The following is a 21,165-nucleotide window of genomic DNA, read 5'->3' on the forward strand; positions in this document are numbered from 1 at the left end:
ATGAACTACTGGTAACTATCATACTATTATTATATAAAAGAAACCTACATTCCAATAAGAATGTTTAGTAACATTAACATTTCGGTATCTGACAATAATAATCTTCATTCCTACTTCCCTATACCTTGAATTTCATTCTTATTATTGCCCAATGCTATTCCCTAGACCTCAAAGCATTTAATGCATCTGGAACTGCAATTTGTGCCGTCTTCTACAGCATGTAATCACCACTCAGTTTGTACTACCACGAGCAATGATCTTCAGAATTACCGTATTGCGTTGCATATTCCATCCCACCCAGCTTTAGAACCAGATTTTGAAAATTAAAAAAAATATTTCCATAATTTTCCCCCTTTTAATGCATTTAGAAAATGAATATCCCAAGATTTTAAAATGGATTTATCGACATACTGATTGTTTTCGTCATACTAACAAAGGCAAACTTTTGTACACTAAAGGCCCCGTTGAATCTTTCTCTTCTAACTGTTGAATATTATGTCAGCCTAATACAAAAAATGATCTATAATAGTGAAAGGAAATACCAACTGCCATTCACTGTGCAATTTTGCCATATCAGCTGCATATTCATCTTCTCTAATTATTTATGTATGATCTGAGGCTTAAGGAATTGCAAGAACAACAATGAGAATGAGAGAAATTCAAATTATAAAGAAATGAGATAACTTATTAGATGCTGCAATTATGTGTATTCTTATTGAAATAGAGGTTTCTTTTAAAGAAATAATATTGTGATAGTAGTAGTTTATACATGATTACTTTTCATTTGTTATATTCCTACTGTGACTGTGTCCTTTGGAAATTAAATTATTCGTTTAATTTTTCTCTCTCAATTTTCGGAAGATACAATTAGTAAAAATAAGTGGGAATATAGCATCAAGAGCATTAGATATCCCAATTTTCTTGAAGCTGTTCACTATTATTGTTTCATAAATAATAGGCCATGCACCCAAAATCCACTAGCAAATCAGTTAGTAAGATAAAAACGACCACTATGCAGACGAAAAATTTAGGGTAACTTGTTTTGTGAGCGCCTTAAGGAAGACATACATTACCTAAATCATTAAAACAATTTCAGAATCCTGTTGCTAAAAGAAAGCTTGGGGGAAAATGTTGTCCAAGTCCCAGTGATTCATTTGGACCAATATGTAATATTGTTTTAGAAATTTAAGATAATAAATATAATATTTTTCGAATGCTAAAACTGTTCGAGAAATTTATTCAAGTTCTGAATTCTGAATATAAGTATAATGTATATTATATTTAATAACTATGGTGGCTTCATTTATGAAAAGATTTGCATATTGGCTGTTTTTGTACAATGAACCTTTTCTAAGCTAGCTATGCGTGATTCCTGAAGATTTTGATCTTTAATGATATTGGGCATCATAGAGAAGTTATGTTTACTAATTAGTTATTTTATGAGGAATGCTGGTTAAATTTAAAAAGTGATTGACTGAGGTAGCTTGTCGTAATGAGACGGTTCACTGTAATGCAATTTTTTAAAGTATTTAAGCTGTTCCTGATTACTTAAGATATTATAAAGAAATAGGATTAAAAGTGTTATATAAGCACATGTTTAAAACATCTATTAAAATAATTTTTATAAGCTTTTTAAGAGCATGATTATGATTTTAAAAGAAATGTTTTTTTCTTTATTTAGGAGACATGGTTTACAAAGAAGGGAAAAACCATTCATTTTTTCTAAGCAGTCGAAACGAACTTTTATGAAATGTTATATTGTGTTATTTTTTAATTAATTCTTTTTTTTAGGTTTTATGTAAAGTTTATGAATTAAGTAATAAATTATTTTTACTTCTGTATTTTAATTAGCATATTATTTGATTCATAATGTTTCACAATAAAATTATAAATTCAATAAACTTCATAATTAACATGCTGTAATATATATAGAGAGCAGCAAGTTTGTTTTCTGTTGTCACATGTATATTTCACAATTTTGTATGCAAATCTCGAAATTTATAATAACTAAGAATACTTTTTAGTATCACTTTCTAAATGGTAATTATTAAGCTTAAAGTTTTATTACATATCACGTTTGTAAAAAATTATAGGTAAAATTAAAATGCATTAAATTTTAAGCTAAACTGAAGTATTAATTTTTGAGACAAATTTGTTTGTATTAAGCATCAAGAATTTTAATGGAAGCAAGGCTTTAAAAATTAAGGTCAGTTGGTGAAGTTTTATGCTTATTCAAAAAGCATGATATTAGGTTTTTAATGAAAGACTTCTATCTGTTAATTCAAAGGAAATTATTTGAAGGTAGGGTAAAAACGTTATGCAGTTGCCATCTATTACTTCAAACAATAGCAGACTGTTGTCAAACACTGAGTGCAGATAAGAATAAAAAGGTTAGTTGGACGTTGTAATTCAAGCTTATGAACAAAATTTTGAATTCCTTGTAGTAACAAAATAAAGTTCATTGCTATGTTGAATTCTTTAATTTACTGAAAATGTCATTTTTTAGAAGGAGAGAATATAATATTTTTGAAACATGAAGAACAGCTGTTCTGAGTTCTTCATAGAAATATTTCACAAAATGTCTTTTATTGTAATAATATGATCATATCAACATGCAACACATTTACTCATATAAGTTAAATCTAAAGGAACATGTGTCTATTTTAGCTAAAATTACTAAAAAGAAAGTTCTAGAACATATCTTAATAATTGACACTAAAACATGCAAATAAAGCATACTTTTTTTTTCAGCTATTTTACAGGCCAAATATAAATTCCAGATGACTTTCCATTATTTTATGTAAAGGATATACATGTAATTTAATGTAAGTAGCATATCAATTTGAACTTAATTATCAAATTAAGCTCAAATCGATTATTAATCAAAATGATATATATATACCTACAGATATTATTGCTTTATATGCATTTCAATGTATTTTATTATAATAAGCATTATTTTAGACCAAAAATCTATTACTTTTATAGACATATCCTTTAGTATTTCATCTATGAAAAATATATTCTACACACATATAATTACTTAATGAGATATTAGAAGGAAATAATCTGAAACCTTTACAGATACAGCCATTGGAATTTTACGTAAGAAAAGTATCTTCTACTCACATAATAACGTGCTGTAATAATACAAGCAAATAACCTGTAACGGTTACAGATATATCTGTTGAGATCTTACATGAGAAAAACATGTTCTTTTTACATAATTATTTGATGTAATATTACACGCAAATAATCTGTAACCATTACAGATATATCGTTTGGGATTTTACATGAGAAAAACATGTTCTTTTTACATAATTATTTGTTGTAATATTACACGCAAATAACCTGTAACCATTACAGATACATCGTTTGGGATTTTACATGAGAAAAATATGTTCTACTTACATAACTATATGCTGTGATATTACAAGAAAAAGATCTGTAACCATTACAGGCAAAACTCTTGTAAAGTTACAAAGAAAACACCTGTTGCTGTTACTCAAATAACCCATGGCATCCCAGTTTCCATGAGTTTTCTTAGTAACCTTACAGATTTTTTTTACAGTGTAGAACAGTTCGAGAAATTTATTCAAGTTATGAATTCTGAATATAAGTATACTGTATATTATATTTAATATCTATGATGGCTTCATTTATGAAAAGATTTGCATATTCGCTGTTTTTGTACAATGAACTAAGCTTTCTATACGTGATTCCTGAAGATTTTGATCTTCAATAATAGTGGGCATCCTAGAGACGTTATGTAACTAACTAGTTATTTTATAAGGAATGCTGGTTAAAATTAAAAAGCGATTGACTGAGGTATCTTGCGGTAATGAGACGGATCATTGTAATCCAATTTTTTAAAGAATTTAAGCTGTTCTTAATTACTTAAGATATTATAAAGAAATATGATTATAACTACATGTTTTAAACATCTATTAACATTATTTTTATAAGCTTTTTTTAAGAGCATGATTATGATTTTAAAAGAAATGTTTTTTCTTTATTTAGGAGACATGGTTTACATGTGCAAAGAGGAAAAACCATTCATTTTTAACAAGCAGTCGAAACTAATTTTTATGAAATGCTATATTGTATTATTTTTTAATTATTCTTTTTTCAGGTTTTTATGTAAAGTTTATGAATTAAGTAATAAATTATTTTTACTTCTGTACTTTAATTAGCATATTATTTGCTTCATAGTGTTTCACAATAAAATTATAAATTCAATAAACTTCTTAATTAACATGCTGTAATATAGAGAGAGCATAAAGTTTGTTTTCTGTTGTCACATGTATATTTCACAATTTTGTATGCGAATCTCGAAATTTATAATAACTAGGAATACTTTTTTAGTATCACTTTCGAAATGGTAAATATTAAGCTTAGATTTATTACATATTATGTTTGTAAAAAAATATAGGTAAAATTAAAATGCATTAAATTTTAAGCTAAACTGAAGTATTAATTTTAGAAATAAATTTCTTAAAGGCATAATTGTATTAAGAATTTTAAGGGAAACAAGGCTTTAAAAATTAAGGTCAGTTGGCGAAGTTTTATGCTTATTCAAAAAGCATGACATTAGGTTTTTAATGGAAGACTTCTTACTGTTAATTCAAAGGAAATTATTTGAAGGTAAGTAAAAAAGTTATGCATTATTTCAAACAATAGCAGACTGTTGACAAACACTGAGTGCAGATAAGAATATAAAGATTAGTTAGACGTTGTAATTCAAGCGCATGAACAAAATTTTGAATTCCTTGTAGTAACAAAATGAAGTTCATTGCTATGTTGAATTCTTTAATTTACTGAAAATGTCATTTTTTAGAAGGAGAGAATATATTTTTGAAACATGAAGAACAGCTGTTCTGAGTTCTTCATAGAAAATTTTCACAAAATGTCTTTTGCTGTAATAATATGATCACATCAACATGCAACGCGTTTACTCTATCTAAGTTAAATAAAGTAGTTTATCTAAGTTCTATCTAAGTTAAATCTAAAGCAACATGTGTCTATTTTAGCTAAAATTTCTGAAAAGAAAGTTCTAGAACATATCTTATTAATTTAAACTAAAACATGCAAATAAAACATACTGTTTTTTGTTTTCAGCTATTTTACAGGGCAAATATAAATTCAAGATGCCTTAAAAACAACAGTGTATAATGAAATTTAAAAAAAATCTTACGTTATTTTCCGTAGCAAAAAGATCCATATCATTGGTATCCATATCGTTGGCAAAAATAATCCGCAGCCTTATTCACAAGCTTGCAAAATTTGAATTAATCTAGGACCCTATAGTTTCACCAAGAGGAATTTTTTGACCAGTAGTGTCTTAGTAGACTGACCAATAGTGTCTTAGTATAGTGATGACTTGTACAGTATCAGAACATGTGTTTACCATTGAATGCTTAAGAACTTTATTGTTCTTTCCCAGGTGCGTGCCTCGGAGGAAATAATGGATGCAATATCGGTGTGGGGGAATGAATACAGTCATTCTGGACTCCGATTATTATCGCAAAAAATTCCTTTCCCCTTAAACGAGATATTATCATTTTAAATTTTACATTGGCATATTTTTCTCCCGATTCAATATAATAACATATATTTTTTAAATAATTTTGCAACTTAGGCTTACATCAATATTTCATTTAAATAAATACGTGTAAGATTGTTATTTTAATTTAGACAAAACAACTTTACTCACAGTACCTAAAAAAAATGTTTAATTTTTCAAAAGTGGGGGTTAAGGGGGCAGGTGTTCTTATGCCAATTACTTTAATGTTATGCTTTATATATATTTTATCTAGAATGCTAAGCTAGCACAAAATCGAATCAATAATAACAGAGGATACAATAAAAATAACTGTAACAATAACTTAACAGAATTAGTTGTCATTTGAAATATGCTTTACTCTATTAACTTCTAAAATGTCATCTAGAAATATTTCAAATCAAAACATATTATATATGCTTTTTTGTACAGTCGCAATGCAACTAAAAGTTGTTGAAACATTATTTATTAGTTGCCACATTCAAAGCAATCCTTTTTTTTTTTATTTGCTTTTCTTTGGGAAAAAACATATGCATTTCTATTTAAAAAATGTATTCTAATAAAAGTTCGCACTCTGCAAAATAAACGAATTGCTTCTCTGTTAACTTCAGGATAATGTTTCTCCAGTTTATTAATTAAATTAATTAAAGAGCCAATGACATGCTTCCCTTTATAGTAAGTTGTACCATGAACTGCACAAAATATGTTTTCGAACTCATAAACTGTATTCATCCATGAATGAGAAGCTGTAGTCAAACCTCCTAAGGACAAAAATTTAATCCATTCTGAATTAAATATTGGTTCATCAGCACTATTTTTAGACATTATTCCCAATGATGGGTCTTTGTCTCGCCCACGATAGGCAATATAACCTGCAACATATGTTAATGCTTCTTTTTCGGCGGTCGAAAATTGTCTAGAGGTTAAAATATATATTTAGAGGTTAATCTAGAGGTTAAAATATATTTAGCATCATACGATGATTTCAAATCCTGGTGTAGGCCAAAAAGAGAATTTATTGAAATTATTATTCCTTTTTGGAAAGGTAGTAAGTTGGCTTTTCCCTGAACTCTTAATCCACCAATGACTTTCTTCATTAATTCCAAAACTTGAATTTTTTTCATGATGTTCATTTAATCCAAATGCTGCTTTAAATATTTTATCTGAAGGAGGGTATGTTTTGGTACTAGTCATAATATCGAAAAAATTGTCGATTAACTCAATGAAGTCGGATGCTTTTTTATTTCCTGTGAGGTGGAGTATACCTTTTGCTGTAGTTCTTGAAAATAATGTTTTTGCTGGAGCGACTTTTTGTCTCTCGTTTCCCTTGACATTAAATAATTTGGTTTTAGTTTGTGACATAATTTAATTTCTCCTGAATCTTTATTTAAAACCGCTTTAATAATATCAACATTTAAAACAGTTCCATCTTCTAAAACAAATTCTTTATCTAAAAAGTGGTTTGTCAGTAATTTGAGGCAGTGCGCTGAATCTGCAAAAACCCATATTTTTTTCGTTTGCAATACTGGATTTGGAAACTGAGAACTATTAATCGAAATCTGTGACTCTTTTCACAAAGTACTAGATCCTCCTAAATCAGACACTATTGCTTTCACTTCTACTCCAGATGATTGAATATGTCTTATGAGTGAAAAAAGAAGTTCTTTCTTCATTGGAGTGTTAAAATCAAAAAATATTGGTTGTTTCTACTGCGAAAAGAGACCTCTGATTAAAACAAACTGCACTTTTTGAAAAGGACCAAGAATTTGGTCCAGTTTGGAGTCATAGCAGAGTTTAGAATCTATGTGCATTTCGTCGAAATTGAGAACGCATATTTTTTCTACAGAATTCAAATATTCGCATCTTTCCTTCATTACAGCAAGAACATCACTCTGAATTCATGGACTACATGAAAATTTAGCGCACCATCTCTTTAATGTGCTAGTGCTAGGTAAAGGAATTCCCAATTTTTTCTTTCCAAAAAATCGTAGCTTTTAGATGACAGAGCTCTTATGACAATACAACGTGAAATATCTTCACTAGTCCACCTGATTTTTTCCTTCTTTCCAGCAATGAGTTAATCTGCGTCTTTGTAAAAATATGCTTTAGACGTTTTTCCAAATTCTCCGATCTGTGCTGTTTTTTCCTAAATTTCGCTGTTTGGGATTTTAATTTCTGAATTTCCGATACAAATTTCTTTCTAGATCTTGTCCACCTTTTTTGTCGCTGAGCAAACATTCTAAAATTTTTCTTTTCTCTATTTTTCAATATTTTATTACAATTTTATAAGGATATTATTTTGTTCTTCAAATTATCAATACGTTCTTGTTTATCTTTACACTTAGGGCATTCAGGTATATTGTCACTTGTGAGTTTTTTTTTAAAATTATTCACATTTGATTTATTATTGTCAGCTTCAATTTCGTTCTCGGCCTCAAAATAAATTTTCTTTGGGCTTAATTCGTGTAGTCTTTCAAAAGCACTCTGCATTAGTTTTCTTTTCAAATGTCTCCGATTTCTTGGTGTTATTTCGTTTACTGCACAACATAAATTTACTTTCGACACAGTAATTTCAACAGTTTCTTTTGCTGCAATCCAAGCAAGCGATTTCTCATGTCATCTTCATAATCACTGCCCAGAAAATGTTCGCTGCAAATTCTTGCGTTTTTCACATTAATAGAATCCAGTCTTCGACATTTATGTATCCATTCTTTCGTCAAAAGCAAATTGTCCTTGGGAAAAGCATGAAATACAATATCTCTTCCTTTCGTATTTCTATAAGAGTTACGGCACGTTGCTACAGCACAAGAAGACATATTACATAAAGGATACTTTAAATATAGAATTTAAAAGTAAAACTGACTGAAACTATATATATTTATACACAAATTATTTTAAATATTTGCATTATTAAATAACAAATACAGTGTCTCAAAAAAGTGATGGGACACTTGTGCTTTACAAAAAGAAACTGTAATAAAATAAATAAAAAAAATATGTAAAAATTTTTTGTGGGTGTGTTTCATAATTAAATTTAGTAACAATTATTACATAACGTACATGTTTTCAAAATATTAATTTAATAAAAATAAAATTGTTTAGAACGGAGCAAAAAATGGCTCACATAAGTGATGGCACACTACGTACTATGCAACAAAAATCGTCTGAAGTAAGCAATAAAAATATCTTTTGGGGTATTTATTTTTACTCAGAAGCAATTGGCAATAATTTATAAAATCGTCTGCAGTATTTCTCTCCGGTTTGTTTTGGAATTTTTGTGTTTTTTAGCTCTGTGTAGCTATGAATGCTAAACGAAAAGAAACTTTGCCTGAAATTCGAAAATTAGTTATTAATTTGCATATTGAACGTGGAAAATCTATTAGAGGAACAGCTAAAACAGTTAACTTGAGTCCTTTAACAGTTTTCAATATCATTAAACGATATAAAAAGAATCATATGATCCAGGATAAAAGAAGACCTGGCCGACCATCAAAACTATCCAATGGAATAAAGCGAATTATCGTTCGAAATATTAAAAAAAAATCCAAGAATGAGTGCTCCTAAAATTGCTGCTGATTTACAAGCATTATATGGAGCAATTGTTAATCCTCAGACTATTAGAAGAGTAATTCGATTTGCTGGATATCACGGTAGAGCAGCAGGAAAAAATTCTTCGTAAGTGAAAAGAATAGAAAACTCACACTGGCTTTCGCAAAATCCAACATTAAGAATTCTAATTACTAGAATGAAGTTATATTTGCTGATGAGAATAAATTTAATATATTTGGTTCTGACGGTAGAATCTTGGTGTGGAGAAAACCCAGGGAAGAATTTCGCAAACAGAACTTGGTGCCAACAGTAAAACATGGTGGATGAGGAGTTATGGTATGGGGGTGTATGTCGTCCGCTGGAGTTGGTAATCTTGTTTTTATTGAGTATATTGACATTTTAAATCAAAATTTGAAATCTTCAACACGAAAATTGAACCTTCATAACAATTTTAAATTCTACCAGGACAATGACCCTAAGCACATTGCTTTGAACGTTAGACTCTGGCTGCTGTATAACTATCCTGAAATAATTAAAACACCACCACAATCTCCAGACTTAAATCCCATAGAGAATATTTGGCAAGAATTGGAATCAAGAATCCGCAAACACAACATTTCTTCAAAATAACAATTAAAATCGGTGCTTCAAGAAGAATGGGGTAAAATCACTCCAGAAATCACAAAAAAAATTAGTGGAATCCATCCCAAGAAGATTAAATCATGTTGTAAAATTTAAAGGAAATCCAACAAAATATTGAAACCTTTTAAAAAGTAAAATTTTTGGATAAATATTTGATGGAAAAGTAAGTGTCCCATCACTTATCTGTGCCATTTTTTGCTCCGTTCTAAACAATTGCATTTTTATTAAATTAATATTTTAATATTTTGAGAAAATGTATGTTATGTAATAATTGTTACTAAATTTAAGTATGAAACACACCCACAAAAAATTTTTACTGTTTTTTAAATTTATTTTACTACAGTTTCCTTTCGTAAAGCACAAGTGTCCCATCACTTTTTTGAGACACTGTATGTATGATTAAAATTAATTTGGGATATGCGACCTCCAGAAAATCGTCTCGCAACTGAATGAAACTACAGTTTTAAATGTGCGGAATCAGAGCAGGTGCAACAGAGATACTTCAGATTACTTCCAGTTCCCCCCTCCATGAGGCTCGCGTGGGCGAGGAGTCGAACAAAGGAATGACCTAGCCCTTCTATTTATCCCTGGAATAAGGGAAGACTGAGCTCTTCGATGTCGTGGGAAAATATGAGGGTTGTTTAATCTAACTTCTGTACATTCCGTTTTATAGAGACGAAAATAAGAAAGCAAATTGAATTCTTTGAATGAATGCAATTTATTTACTATGAAAATGGGTTATTGAACGATAAACTTTAAGGCAAGTAACATCTTTTCTTAAAAACATAGGAGTAGAAAGACACAAATTTATTACTTCAATGGATTTGTAGGGCAAATATTTTATTTATTTATTTATTTATTCCAATGGCAGATTGTGAACAATTACAAATGTAACCCAGTCCATTAATCTAGACAAGGCCAGATGTGGTGATCTCTTTATTATGGAGGCACCTAATAGGTGGGCCACCATCGCCTATCCTATGAAGGGACGGACAGTTACAGCCATGCCTTTTCCGGGATTTGAACCCAGGCCCATCGGCATCGCAGTCAGCTTCAGGTAATAGGTTCTTTCTTGGCCTTTATTTTCACAATCATTTGTCGTAATCGTCAAATTAAAAAGGAGGGGGGGGGGGAAGAATTTTCGACAAATAACGAAATCTAACTTTTAATGCGATCTCCCGTTTCTTGTATTTATATTTGGATACTTATAAGTACTTATATTTTATATACTTATATATGAAAAATTTTATACGCTTTATGAAAAAATAAAACGAAAGTGTGTCTAACGAACGACAAAAATTAACCAGAATATTTAATTACGAAATTTGCGTCTTTTTATAGCATTTTCAACTTGTCTCGAGGGATCGATTAATGAATTTACAATAATTCAAGGAAAGAAGTTTAAATAAAGTGCGACAAAAAATGTGTATGATTTAGTAGGCCGTACAAGGAAATGATGTGGTGTCCACAATTTTTTTTTTTTTTAATTCTGTGACTGAATATTGCTGAAACACAAATTCGAAAAGGAAATTAATCGATGATAAATTTATTTTGAGTACCCCCAACTTCCCTCCTTTATATTTCGCCAAATTTCCATAACAAAGCGGATTTTATCACTTAGATGAAACAACTGAAAAAGAATTCAACAGCAATTCAATATCATCTTATATAGGCTAAATTGAGGGCTACTTATCTCGTAGCCGCTCCAATGGCTGTTACCAGATCATCCTATTCAATAAAATTAGAAAATCCTGTACGAGAGGCATCATTTAAACAAATAACACTCGTGCGCTTTCCATATTCAAATAACCAATCTAACCAACTTGTTCAATAGTGTTAATGCTATAAAAAATGGTAAAGCACAAACAAAGAGCGTCTATGTTCTTTAAGATATTCTTTGGCACAAATATGTCACTTGAAAAGAAAAAAAATCGTTAACAAAAGTCATTACAAAGTCAAACGAGAAAAAAAAAAAAATCTGAATGGTTTCAGATATTAACGGGTCGCCCAAAAGGGTTTATTAAGGTTATTTATGTTTTCTCTGAGCTGGAAGCCTACCAGTCTGCTGTTGAATTCATTCCTGTTATTTTTTGTCATTTAGACTTATTATTAAGCATAATTTTCTTCGCACTTATGCCTAATGCAATTCAACAACAAAATTGTAAGAATTTTAAAAGCAGCAAAGCAACATGTTCAGTTTGTTAGTAATATGGCTTGCAAAACTTTTTTTTTTTTTTTTTTTTTGTCTTTTTATTATTAACGTTTTGTGCGTTAGCTTTATTTATTATATATCGCGTTCTTCGCACTTAAGCCACATTAAATTCAATTCAGCGGGAAAATAAACAAATATTTAAAAACAGCATATCAGCATATCTTTAGAATTTCGGACAGACAATCTTGCACGCTGGAGATAGAAATATTTTATTCCATGCACTGTTGCCACTGTTTAATTTCGAATCGTTGAGTTTGTTAAGCATAAAATCATTAATTTTACAAAATATGAAATCTCTTCATATAATAAAAGAGTCTGTGTGTGTCTTTCGTTCGCGTTGCGCGTAAGCTAATAGACCCACGGCTACGAAATTTGGTACATAGGTGCATCTAGATAAAAGCCAGTGCACCTCGAAGCGATTTTTTCGAAATTCGAATTAGAATTTTTTTATGTTTTGTGACGAAATCGCGTCATTTTGAGACATAATGGGCTATAGGAAAGCGAGATTTTACTCAACACGCTCCATTTTTACATCGTCATGAAACGTAGGCACTGAGCTATTTTACGAACTAAAAATAAATTTCGTGTTTCAATAAATTGATTAAATACGAATTTATTTAACAAAGGGAGCTTAACACCTTTTCAACCGGACTTTTTCTGAAAACGTTTATTTAAAAAAATGTACAGTTTATTTTTCTTTGATTTTCGGACACCTTAAACTTTCATTCTTGCGACTGCTTTTGCAAAAAGAATTTTGAAAAAAATGATAATATTTTGTATTTTTAAAAAATTTGTTAAATGAAGCTTCCGAGTACACTTCTCACATCTCACATCTTTAAAAATATGATTTTGGCAACAATTTTTCTGTCTTATTGTTGTAGATAGATTTTTGATGAAATCGCATTATTTTGAATAGTTTCATTCTTTTAGAAATATGCGTTTGGCAACAAATTTTCATCGTATTTCTGATGTCACTGTTTTTAAGAGATTGCCATACTTCATTGTCATTTTTTTTATATAGATATAATACATTTTTATTTATTTATTTATTTTATTTTTTATTTATTTATTTTTTTGATAAAGTTGTTCTGCAGAGTAAAATTCTGCGCGGAATTTTTTCTTTTGAGTTTCTTTCATGTTATTTTTTGCTTATTTCACTATTTGTAAGATATTGAAAAGTTTTGCTGATTTTTTTTCTTCAACGGAAAGTTGGTTAATTTTTTATTAGGATAATAAGTATTTGTATTAAGGGATATAGCTTATTTCATTGTAATTTTTTCTCTTTATGAAGTTGTTCTGCAGAGTAAAATTCTACGCAGTTTTTAAATTTAACGTTTGGTGTTCCCTTCAGCCATTTTTTCGATACATTTAAAACCCAGACGAAGGCTGGCAGCGAAGCTGCTAGTAGATTATAAAGTAAATACAAAAATTTAAAATTCGGGTTTCCAGGTGTCCATGTTCAGGTGGAAGACTACGTTATTCAGAATTGGATGGTTGTAGGTACCATCGTTTTTTCACAGTGCGCGAAACATGCATACATTCATGCAGATTCTTCATTATTTAATTTCTTTAAAAAGAATGTAGGGCAGCAATAGTTTGAAAAGCGATATCCCGTGTAAACCTCGAAACGTAAACCCCGTTTCGAAAGCAGTAGTCCGTTTGGGCTAACGCCTCCTTTGGGCTAATAAACCAGCTAAAGATGAAGAAATAAACTATCAGACAAATGAGATGACATATGAAGTGACAAATGAGATCATATGAGATGTCACTTGAAATGGAGCGGCCAGTCCTGTTAAAAATTAATGTACTAAGAATGTACGAAGTTTTAAACAGGATATATGAAGCAGATGACGCAGCATTTAGCTTGAAATTAATATATATATATTTAAAAAATATGTATATAATGTACGTAGCGTATTCGGAAACTAAGTACCGTTTCCTTCTAGCGCCGTCGCAGCGCCGCAGAGCTGTGGTAGGCGTCCCGCGCATGGGCACTAGTCTTTCTTGTTCACTGACTTTCAATTGCGCCATTTTGGTTGCTCTATGTTGTGTTTTTAGTTTGGTGTGCACATTCAAAATGTTTAAGACAATTAGTTCTCCCGATGACTGTGAGATTCGTGCCGTGATTAAATTTTTGAACGCGAGGAATGTTAAACCGACCTAAATTTATCGTCAAGTGACAGAAGTTTACGGTGAATACGCGATAAGTGATGGAATGGTGAGAAAGTGGGTAAGAATGTTTAATGCAGGTCGAACAAATGTCCACGCCGAGGCTCGGAGTGGTCGGCCTTCAGTTTTCACCGATGATAAGGAAAGTTGATGAAGCAATTCATGAGAACAGACCAAAGAATATGTATTGTAAAGAATATGTATAGACTTTCTTTTAACAGACGCTTCACAATGACAACTCTTTCAGAGGCATTTCCACAAATGTCACGTACTGTTTTGTTCGGCGTTCGCGATGGGTTCCAAAAATGCTCACTGATGTTCACAAAACAAAGCGACTTGGTAGTGCCCTGACATTTGTCACGCGGTGCAATGATGAGGGAGAAAACTTTTTAAACCAAATTGTGACAGGTGATGAAACTTGGGTGTGTCATTTCACACCAGAATCGAAACAACAATCGATGGAGTGGAGACACACTCATTCTCCGAAAAAACAAAAGTTCAAAGTGACAATGTCATCACGAAAAATCTTCTGGGATAGAAAAGGCGTTTTGCTTACTAGTAGTAAGCGCGGGTAACCGTGCGGTCAAAGGATGCCGCCATGGCGTAATATAACAATAGATGACGTAAGAGAACAATACATGTCGCAATGGGGGCGTTCCTTTGATGTGCCGCCTCCGCCATCTTGGATTACGTAACAACCGAAAGTGACGATACCAGCGCCATCTTGGATTCCCTCCCGCGTTGGAATGACATCATCAAAGTTTCGTTTTTATGGTGTGGCAACGATCTTTTCAAAGTTTTTATTTTTTGTGGCATCGAATATATATTTTTAGGTTTTGTTGCAACGAACTCTTGAACCACGTGTTTGGAATGACATCTCTTTTAATTTATTATTTTTAATTATTTGACACGTGATTAATATTAGTTTGATATTTGATTAATATTAATACTATTTTGTATGTCATTAATTTTTTTATTTACTCTTTTTAATAAGTATCTTAATTATTTAGTACATCATTATTTAATTAATTACTTTTAATGAATTTTTGTGGAAATTAATATTATTTTTCCTGAATTTTAAAAGTAACTCCACCGCTGGGATTCGAACTCGCTATCTCTGGGATGGGAGTCTAGAGCTTTACCTCTCGGCTACCCTGTCCCCTTATCAGACTTGTTAGTTGAAACTCTCTTTGTCCCTTTGAGTTTTTGCACCATTGATGACATAAGGCTGAAAGTCTGCGCATGCGCTTTGACATGAAAACCGCGTCACACATTTGTTTTTACACGACGGCTAGGATTTCTTTTGGCTTCTTAATCATTACTTTATTCATTGCTGTTTTAAATGTAAGATTTTCCCACTGTTTAATTTTTTTTATTATTATGATATTTTTAATTGTTTTCAATTTTCATCTCATTCTTACTTTTTTTAAGTTATTAGTTAATTTATTAATTTTTATTTTATTTTTTTCCCTTTCCCAAACATAAATTTTATTTTTAACTTCAACAAAAGTGAATTTAAATTTTCTTTTTACTTTTTATCTTGCAAAGTTTATTTTAATTTTTTGTTTAACTTTCTTTTTGGTTTTACAAAAGTAATATTTTTATTTACGAATTGAATTTTTCTTTTTCACTTTTTTATTTTGCAAAAGTTTTTTTTTTCCCAAAATTTATTCCTTTTCTTATTTTTACTTTACTTTATTTTAATTTTTTGTTTAAACTTTTTTTTTTTGGTTTTACAAAAGAAATATTTATTTTTCCAAATTTAATTTTCCTTTCCGCTTTTTATTTTAAAAAAAGTTGTTACTACATTTTTAACTTAATTTTTTTTACAAAAGTAATATTTAGTTTCATAATTTTAATTTTTTTGAGTTTTTTGTTTACACAAATGTTTTTTTGTTACATTTTTATTTTACCCTTAACTTTTTCCCCTTGTTTTAAATACAATACGATGTTACATTTCCATTTCTCCAAAAGTAAACTTACCTACATTTCTGTGTCTTTGAAATTTTAAGCTGGAATTTACATGCATATAACTTCACTAGATAATATTTTCTGTAACATTAAGCCAATATACACAATGCTCTTTCTATATAGTTTAACTGGAATACTACATTTCTTACTTTTTTTACTACTAAGTTGGAGATACTCAGAACTTTTCCTTCTAATGCATTGTACTAACTATTAATGCCTGTATTAACTTTTTTGGCCAACTATACAAAACTTTGTTGATTCCCTTTTACACGTCTTACTTTTATTCAAAGGATTCACCAAACTATGTCTGACAAATGTAATTTTTACACTTTCCATTTACACATTTACCCTTATATTTAACTTATAAAACATATTTATGCTGTATTTCTGATTCCTTTTTCCCATAATAAATACAGACTTACACATGTTTCTTTATTGTAAGACTTACTAACTTTAAAACAAATCTTACAAGGAGCAATAAATTTTCATGGTATGAAGCCAACTCAAACCAATGCATGGAGCATTTCTACCCAGTTAAGTTTAGATACATACCAATAGTACTTCATTTCTTCTTATTTTACTCTACAGACATTTATACATATATATTCAGAACACTCCCTTTTATTCAGTAAGATTCATTTATACTACTAACACAAATTTTGCTAACTCTTTGAAATATTTTACGAAAAATATCTTGTATTTTCTTGCACACATCCTACTTAAATCACGAAACATACACTGAACCTTGACTTTTCCTTCATGTGAAAACGTCACTCGGATTCTTAATATGATTCCACCATTTACCGCAGAACTTTATAAACACTACTCTATTTGAACTTATCACAGCCTAACTTAACTCTCTTAACAAGGTACAGAAGATTGAATTATATTTTAACTACAGAGAAGAATATCCACATTGTAATGAATTATTTTAAATTTGAATTATAGTCACATTTTGTGAAGAACTTAAAGTCTATAATACACATGGCATTAATATTCAGCCATGGAAATGAAACTTTATCGTCTTTTTCCCAATTTGGAATATAAAAATTTTTTAACTTGGAATATTTTTAACGTATTCATTGTATTTTAACTGAAATATACCCATATTTCCCATTGTCAATAATTTATTTAGCACTGAACTCTTACAGCCTTTTGAGAACGAAATTTAATTTATCATACCTGACAAATGACTCCTACATAGTTATGATACATTACACGAAATACTGAATATAGTTCCAAATAATGATCTAACATAGTAATTAACAAAAAAGACCTAACACAAATAATTTGAAGATAGAAATTTCAAACTGACATTGCTTAATAATGAACTTTTACAGCTTTTTTGACATTTAACTTCTCATAGATAATAAATAAAATTACACACAAATAATTATACAAAATAGGTAATAATGACAGAAAGTCCATATAAGGACCTACTATAGTCACCAACTTTAAAAATTTTAACGCATTTTGAATATGTCATAAGAAAGACCACACTTTTTGAAAAGCATTATTTTAACTAAACATTGGAACCACACAGTCCTGCGCACATGTATAACATTTTTATTTATCATGAGCATGACACATAATAAGTAAATAAAATGTTCGCAGTGTACGAAACACATTTCTCTTTTAACTGACTGTACTCTTAAGAACAATGCAGTATGGAATGCTTAGAACACTCAGTGCGACAGTTTTTCTTTTTCCCACGCATTGACCAAAATATACACGTACTTTAAAATCAGTTAAACAAATTAAAATGTTAGTATTCAAACAGGAATACTTCACAAATTAGATAAAAGAGAGGTACACAATGAACTTGAGTGATAAATACAGAAAAAGATATATTCGTGGAGAACTTTTTAAGATAAACTTGCTCTATTTTTGCACATGGGTTACATTTTGCATTTCAGATTAAGGAAACATTCAAGATAATTCCTGTATAACTAGGGATTTTCACTTGTTAGTAATGTAATTTATTAGAATGGTCGCAGATATATAGGACAAGGATGCCATTTCCAAGGAAAACAATTTTCCCCAAGCCAGACTTTAACAGTGAAATATAAAATGAAATAAGAAAATGTCCTATTTCCAACAAAATTAGTATCTGAGTATGCAAAAACATGAACAAGAAACGAATATTTTTTCTGAAAATGTTCCGAATGGGATAAGTCAGGACTAGTTTCATGGACAGAGCGTGAAAAATAATGATGAATTTTTAATTTTATTTTGTCTGTAGTACATTTACTTATGCTAAAATCTTCCATTTGGTTGACTGTACTTTACATTTAGACGCAAGTTGATAAATCAGAGTGATTTTGTGTTTTAAAGCTTCAGATTCAGAAATATTACAACTTCAGAAATAATACAACTCAAAAGCAAAAAGATTAAAACGACAAGAGAATATACTGCAAGCAAGCGAACGCGATAAATGACTTTTTTGGGCTGATTTTCATGAATTCATAGATCGGGTGCAAAATTTTAATGCACTGTATATGAACTATTTTTCAAATGTATTACCATTACTGTTTTTCAACTTTACATAGACTTTAAGTAAACATTTCATGTTAATTTACCATTTTTCTTGAGATTTATCTACGTATTTACTAAATTTTTGCATTTTGTTTATAATTTTAATACCAAAAGGACATAAGAGAACATTTTTTTCTTGAAAATGTCCATATTTTTACCCAACTGTTATTTCTTTCATAGCTTTGAAGTAACCTATTAAACACATAGTTATCTTGTATTGACCAAACAGCCGTTGGTCTTGCCAATGTTTGAGGGAAGTCACAAAGCTAGAGAATTTAAGTAATATTTTACCAGTACGGAGAACTTCTTACGGCGTTTTTGGTGAAAATTGACCGAATTTAGTAGTTCATTACTAACCAAGGAGCCTTTAACTATTTTTTTAATTCGGAAAAAACACACTCAGAAATTATCATCAAGATTTTCCATACAGATATATTGTACTACTTTTCATGCCATTAGATTTCCAATGAAATTTGATTCATTGTCACATAGTTAAATGTTTGTTATTTTTTCGCATACGAATGCATTTCGCGTCTCACATACGCTCATTACATATGATTTAACAAAACTGCAAACAAGTTAAAGGAATATTTCCTGAAATACTGTACATTTCATTCCGGAAAGTTTACATGAGTACCTTCATTTCAAACCCCTAATGTTTCTTTTCCTGCTTTCACAGTCAATTTAGAGTATAGAATTTTCAGTTTTGACAGAAGTTATTTGTGGGTGGCTGTGATGTGTTCGTGTTTTCATAAACAGTTTTTTGTGGAGTACCTTTTCGATAACCTTTTGAACACTTTGAAGGTTACCACTTTTACATTACTGCCACTGCAAATCATTGAGTTTTCAAATATTTTCCTATTTATCGCTTACAACGCTTCGTAAAGACTTGAGAACAAAGTTTTACTAAATAGTTATATTATTTGATTTAATAATTGTGTTACACATTTAGAAGATTTAACAACACTACCATGCTGAACCAGAAATTAAGAAAAGAAATGGAATTTTTATCTTAGTATACTATAGGAATAGATTAATTTTCTCTGACTTAGATGTATTCGAATGTAGATAATGGAGACTTTTAACTCAGCTCATACGGACTTGGAATATTTTCTCTAAGTCACCACGATCACTGACTTGCATTGTTTTACATTTTTCTCGTAAAGACTATTTCTTAAAAGAAGTTTATATACTAATTCCATTAGAAACATGTCTAAAAAATATCTCATCTTCTTAAGAAACATCAACGCTTTGATTTAAATTACTAGGAAAACAAGAACCATTGTTTTGTAAACATAGTTTCTCTCTGACTCAAAAAGTTTATGCTTTGTCATATTCGAAATAAACAATTAACCTTACATACCTAATATATTGTATTGATGAGTTATATTTTAACTTACTGCATTACATTTCAAGCGAATGTGTTTATTGCATCTTTTAATAAAATCTTAAAAGCTTAAATGAGTGTTTCATTACAAAATTTGTACTTTCTAACTTCATTCTACTGAAACGAAAACATTCATAACTTATTACGAAGAAAAAGTTTTACAGATTATACTTTTTGATTAATTTTCATACCACAGTATTATCTTCGAAAATTTGTTTCCTAATCCACTGCTAATATATTACTAATTTTCGCTCTTTCAATACACTTCGTACGTGATAAAAAAACTCAGTTTAGAAACTTTTTTCCTTAACGCCTTGTATTGCATTGCTGAACCGGGGCCATGCTTTCATTTTTATTACATATCATGCGAATATTTTAAAAAAAGCATATTTTTTCCTTCTGTTAGCACAATTTTAACCAGCATTTTACTATTACAGAGACTTCTTTAGTAAAATTTCAAGGGTTAAATTGATCGTTTAATTATTAATTTTGAAGATTCTGGATATATCCTATTTAAAAGTTCATAACCGATTAGCAAAATAATTTATATATGTACTTTGTTGTCCTCTTGGTTAATTTTTAAAGCGTTTTTCAACTATAACACTTGATTTCTAGCGAAGTATCGAAATGATTATTTACTTTCCACTTTTTCCAAAGAATTTCGTAGACACATATGTTCAGTACAGAATATTTTCCTAACTTAAAAATATTATTACCAAAATAGAAAAATATGCAAAATTTTCCTAAAAATTTATATATTTGTTTTTTAAAAACATGTACACGAATATCCACATTTAATTATTTAATGTGTACTTTCGTATATCAGAACTAAAATTTCGAACGAAAATTTTTTAAATAATGTCATATTCCATAAAATTTATGTCTTTGTGATGTCATCGTCTTTTCGCAAACGTTTTGAGAGTAGACGTTTAGACATTTAGAAACTGTTTTCTCTTTGCTATTGGAAACTATTTTATCTTTGCTGTTAGTATATGCCAATGAATTCTGGATACTTTTTCCTCTTGGTTTATCTTCAGCTTATGAGTTATTTAAATACTTAAAAATATATTTGTAGATCTTTTATGTTGACACTTGTGATAGATTTTTTTTGGACGTTTTTGGAAAATGTATTTTATTCAC

The sequence above is a fragment of the Stegodyphus dumicola genome, chromosome 6 (assembly GCF_044657685.1).
Source record: "Stegodyphus dumicola isolate Sdum_Otavi_A_Nest chromosome 6, ASM4465768v1".
NCBI lineage: Eukaryota > Metazoa > Arthropoda > Arachnida > Araneae > Eresidae > Stegodyphus > Stegodyphus dumicola.